Below are 6,156 nucleotides of genomic sequence, written 5' to 3'. Positions count from 1 at the left end.
GGTAAGTTTTGTGGTTTCTGGTTCTGTATCCATGGCTCCTACTCCTTATTTAAAGTACGATTCTGCCTATTGTGTTTTCTGCTTTACATGCTCAGTACATATTCCGTACTGACCCCCTTTCTTCGGGGGGCTGCGTTTCATGCCCGCAGTACGTACGCACGAGCTGGTGATCCACCGCTTTAGGTCACTCTCTTCTGCTGTTTTCTTGGAGTGCTCTCTCCTTCCGAGCTTATATTTTTTATATATATTGTTCGTATATATATTTGTTCATGGGTACGGCGGGGCCCTGTCCCGTCATAGGATTCTGTCTGTCTGTTTAGAGGTCTGTGGACATATTTTGTGGGTTGTGCCTACTTTTGTACGGTGGCGTTTGGATATGTTGTGTTTGGGCGATCCCATTCGCCGCGGCGGCCGGTCCGCATATGTATATATGTTGTGTTGTTGGCCCTGTGTGGCCTTTGTTGGTATTTTCTGTGCGCAGGGTTATTTTGGATAGTCCGTAAAACAAAGGAAACTCTCAAATTTTTCTCGAAATTATATAGATTTGGAACACACCTTGTCGGCTTCTGTTATATACTTGGATACGTTTGATATACCTTGTGATAGCGTTTGGTAGGTGTGTTTGGGTGCCCAGATCGGGCACTAGTCACGGCCTACGGGGTTGGGTCGTGACAAAATATCATGGAAAGAGTCGGGGTGACCTATCGTCGTTATCCTCCGACTATCATTATTGTCGCTACGTTTATCATTATTTGATCATTAGGCCAAAGAAGTAAAAGTACAAGGAAACATCTTATTATGAATTATTCACGAAGCCAAAGCCTCTTATGAAATATGATCGACACCTTTTATCGGAAAGAGTGTACCAACGAGAGGTTCGTCACCTTGGAGCAATAGACAAGAAAGATAAGGATTAACTTAATTAAAGAAGTACAATCAACTCAACTTTGATGTGAAGAGTACCATAACTAATATCATTCTTCATTCGATAAACAAGAGGGATACGAAATGTGAAAGGTACTTCAATACAAGCTATTCATGAGAAAAGGTAAGCTTAACCATTTTGGGACATAATCGACACAAGTTGAACGGAAAGTCTTTTAATCGATAGCCAAAAGGAGATGTGGACCATAATTTGGTACAAGTCATAGATGAGTATGTGTCAGCTCAATTATCATGGAACGCGATCGATCCAAGTTAGCATGAACCACTTTTCAATGAAAGGTCATTTGAAATCTAGTCATGCCACAAAAGAGAATAAAGCCCTACATACCTCGTCGATTGGAGTTATACACATTTCCATAAGCTTCGAACACTTTATAACTGACTTCCTACAAGATACGAACAATTCGAGATCAACTTTGAGCATATAGCCAATAAAAATCTTCATTTAGGCATTTTATCGAGCAATTCGTAGGCACGAGTTTGTAAGCTCTTTTGTAGTGTAGCTTCTAGTAAAACACTACCAAAAACCTACTTTTATACTCCTCCTTACTACCATGATTCGATCCATACCATCATAACTCCAAACAATACAACAAACCCAACACAAATAGCTCAACAATTTAGCCATGTCCATGGAAGCTTCAAGTTTTAACCATAACTTATTCATATGATTTTCCCTCCATTTTCTTAGGTTTAATTACTTGTAAGGCTCAAAGAGATGAAGGGAAGGTTAAATCATACCTCAAAAGTTGAATAATACTCTGCAACAAGTTATTTCAAGACGAAGCTTTCTTAGAAAATCGAAACAACAACGAGAAATCTACGATTCTATGATTGTCATATGATTCCTTATGTTGTAATCACTTGATTTGCCTTTGAACTTAGTTGTGATTGATGGAGAATAAATTTGGGAGAGTATAAGGGCTGTTCTAGGGTTTAATATTGATGAAAATGAGGGCCTAAAACGTTGGGGACTTTATTTATATCACTTAAGTTGGGCCCACTGCCCTGTGGCAGTTTGCACCCTTGGACGGAAATGCAGATTTCTCTCTACTCGGACGTCGTATTGACAAACGGTAAAATGCAATGGAAACTAGACTCGTAGACCTTCGATTTGGTAGGTGGATCACCTTGTAACTCCAAGTAGATTGAGAGAAAATCTCGAGACATCTGACCCAAATTTCAATAAATTTACAAACTTAACTTTGCGACGCTCTTTGTCGACTTTTGTATTACAACTCGTTTGACTTCTAAACTTAACAAGAGACCATTATACAATTCAAATACTTTATATCATTAATTGCTTAGCATGTGAAGCACTCCTAATCTCACCCAAAAGTACAAGTTATCGTATTCCCAACTTGCCGACTTTTGACCAAACTCATCTTTTTCGATTCATTCACCCTCCAAATCTTCCGCCACTTACTAATATTATTTATAGACTCTTGTAACCATTTTTATTAATAAAATAAATCCCTTTATCCTCAACATAATTTCTTTTTGAACTTATGTCGACTAACTCATGATGCGACTTCAATGCGCGAAAATCCGATGTGTAACATATTTTAATTCCTTTAATGACAATATTCCTTTAATGACCGTGCGAAGGCCGAGCAAGTATACTAGTTAATATATATATACATGTTAATTTCCTTCGCATAAAATTTTTTCTAGAACCATGATTAAATAGGTTTATGATATATGAGGTCTTGTATTCCAATCATGTAAGCATCGACTCATTTTTAAACCCGTTTTGTAAAAATCCTGGACCAGTCTATAGGGGATAACTAAGATTTATGAGACCTACACAATAATACGGCGTTCGTGTTTCCTTTATGTACTTAATTGTGTTGATTTCGAAAATTAGCAAGTGTAAGATTACTCGCTATGTCACTCATATCAACTAGACAACTATTTATCGCTATTTCCACACTTGCTTCAAGCTTCTTGCTTGTAGTTTAACTAGTGAGGAAGCGCCAGTGCTAAGCACGGGCCCAACGACTCATATTGTACTTCAACTGAGATCTTTTGATATTTCATTTTTCGGAAAATCTGAAAGGTGCATTACTACAAAAAGCAGTGGAAAGCAAAACTTTATGAAATTATCGAAGATCTTCTGAAACTCTTTATTTTTTGAGAACCAAAGTATGTTCGTAACAATAGAACTTACAATAAGATGTCATAAATACCAAAAGAAATCCCAGATTAATGAGAAAAGTCTTAGAAATTCATTGTCGTTGGTGGGGGAAACTTGTTCTTCAGCAGTAGTGTTGTGCTGGATAATGACATTTAGGACGAAACACATTTTCTATGTGTTTTGCTACCTTCTCCTTTCCAGAAAGACAAGTACGCAGATAAAGCAAAAAAGCTGCTGCCCCAGTATAGCTTAATCATGCCGAGCAGAATTGCGTTAAACATTTATGATGGTAAAAGGCAATAAACATACCTAATAGAAACATCGATCCAGTGAATTAGACAAGGTATTTTATAATCATCTCCACATTTACAAGGATGAATTATTTCAAAAAATACTAAAGGGAAGGATATATGAGGAAAGGAACACAAAAATGTATTTCACCTTGATAATGTCGACTGAACATATTGCATTGCAATACTGGTTGCTGCTATTTCTCCAGGAAGAAGTGCTCCTACAAAGTCATAAAATGATGTTAATTTAATTAAATGATAAGAGACAAATATCTACAGAGAAGATATTACATCCAATATGAGAATGAAACCTGGAAAAGAAAAATGAGGAAGTGTATTCATGTATTGTTTTATTTCCTTAAACTGCTTGTTATTTTGTGATTTTGTGTATAATTGAGATTAAAATCTACCTCAAGGTTTAGCTCGCGTAGAAGCACTATTAGGGGAACATATAGCAGCATAATTTTGTTCTATTTGCATGAACAAGAAATCCTTTTAATGATGCTTTTTCTTTCTATAACGATTAACCATTGTTAAGGTAGCTGTGGCAGGGCGCAATTAACGCTCACCAAGCAACCTCGGCAGAAGCATTTCCAAAGCTATGGATATATTAAAAAGAAGGATTTTGCTGCACAGTGTGTTCTGTAGAAAACACATAACACTCTAGGATGACTACGGATTGTCAAATATATAACATACAATTGGAAGTAATATTTCAAAACTAACACACCTGAGGTCGACATGAAGATAGTCGTGGATGGACTTTAAAACCAGGCCATAGACATAGGTCAGGAAAGCAGAAAATATTGGCTCTGGCTTATTGAAGTGGTGGGAAAATATGATTGGCGAAAGAAGGGGAATTGGATCTTGGAAAGGGGAATCCGTAAGTTAGTGCATTCCCATTCCAACATAGTGCATTCCCATTCCAACATCCACTCTTGACATCATATATTCAACAAAATTCTAACCGAAAGAAGTATATTATTTGTCATGAAATATAGCCTGCAATCTCAACATTTAGAGAATACAAACATACTACCATTTTCTGTACTTCACCAATCCTTCTTTCAACAGAGAAATTAAAAGATTTCTGAAAAAGAAGTTGGCATTAAAAGATGAATATATTAATACAAAATAGTTATCGTTACTTAAAATCAAGTTATCATAATGCCTGATCACTTCCGAAAATACAAGGATAAAAAAATAGTGACACACATAACAGCAGTTGATGTTGGTTAATGGATATCTCAGCAGTGTTAGAAGAAGTACATGAATCAACAGATTAAAAAAAGTCAAAGCACTTTTAGCTCATAAATCAACTACAAGCAATTCCGACATAGTATCCAACTTGTCAATGTGTCGGAAAAACCTTTTTCTATTTTATCAAGCTCGTGACATGGGAAAATGTTATTCTGTTTTCAAAGGAGAAAAGTAGTTCAGTATATGCATATAAATTATCCTTCAAAGACACAGCCATGACAGGGGCATGGTGCTATACGTATACAATCTCATCATTCCTTACAAGCTTAACATTCCAAATCAGGGGAGATAGCTTCATACTGCCATATGTTGGAAGTTTTACGCCACATAAACCTTTTCAAACAGAGTAATCTCGAAGGACGAAAATAAAGTAAGTCTGTCCTTTTTAACCCTAACAGATAACTTTATATCTTGGTTAATCGACAGTTACAATAATTTGAGCACAACAAACATACATCGTAGAAAATATTATTTAAAAGAATGATTGTACGAACACTTCATCTTAAGTAGCTACTCGTTAAGTCAGATTACTACTAAGCTCCAAAACAAGTTTAAAACTGCATGTTAATCTTTGGTAGGGATTATATAGTACACTTAAGTTCTAAAAAATCTCTTTACAAATCCGAAAAGGTCTGGTAAACAATATCATTTAGCATTTCCATAAGTAACATCGTGCCAATTTCAAATTAGTTTTATGATTATTTTAACAGGTTTGATGAAATTGCAGCGTTAGATTTACATTTTACGGAGATAAACTAATCTTTTGTGACTGGAAGTTCTTTTCCCATATGTTAAATCGGGAAACAAAGAGTCTTGAAGGCAAAGAGGAAGTTACCTTTGTCACATAATTAGTGTAGTCTGACTTATTATGAATATGGTTATTGTTTACTATTTCTATTTAGTCCATATACTTGCAAGACGATCTGCTGCAAATTGAAAACTTTCTTCAAAAAAAAAATTTGATTAGCGAAAGTGGGATTGACCTCGATTTTGTCGCTCAATATCGCACTAAAAAATTGAAGCCATGTTTTTTATATCTGATTTAGCGAAGTTTTCTTAAGCACCTCTAGGGCAAAAATTGTCGTTGTTAAACACTTTTACCCAGCACCTATAAGCGGAAGGCTTAGACGAAACAGATAGAGCAATTACCCATGGAGTAACAAGAAATCATATTAATAAAAAAACACAAAGTATAAGCCAATTTAGGCATCAGATATCAAGTTAATAAAAAAGTTTCTCGTTTTTTATGTAAGCACTATATCCAACGAAGATGTCAACGCATGACCAGATAATAGGAAGAACAGGAAGCTACATAAAAAATATTAAAATTGAAAGACCTTACCTCAGTGAAGAATTTTCACAGACAGGTACAGAGCAAATCCTCTAGACATGCATATCAAATTTTGGTTATTTGCTTAAGAGAAAACACAGAGAGCGTTCACTTAACGATGGTGAAACTTATCCCCACTTATGTAATACTTACGCCAGATAAAAAAACAAGAGTTCACTTAACGCTGCGCACAC

The sequence above is a fragment of the Lycium ferocissimum genome, chromosome 6 (assembly GCF_029784015.1).
Source record: "Lycium ferocissimum isolate CSIRO_LF1 chromosome 6, AGI_CSIRO_Lferr_CH_V1, whole genome shotgun sequence".
Classification (NCBI taxonomy): Eukaryota; Viridiplantae; Streptophyta; class Magnoliopsida; order Solanales; family Solanaceae; genus Lycium; species Lycium ferocissimum.
The sequence above is the reverse complement of the archived record's forward strand: the minus strand, read 5'-3'. Positions refer to the sequence as shown.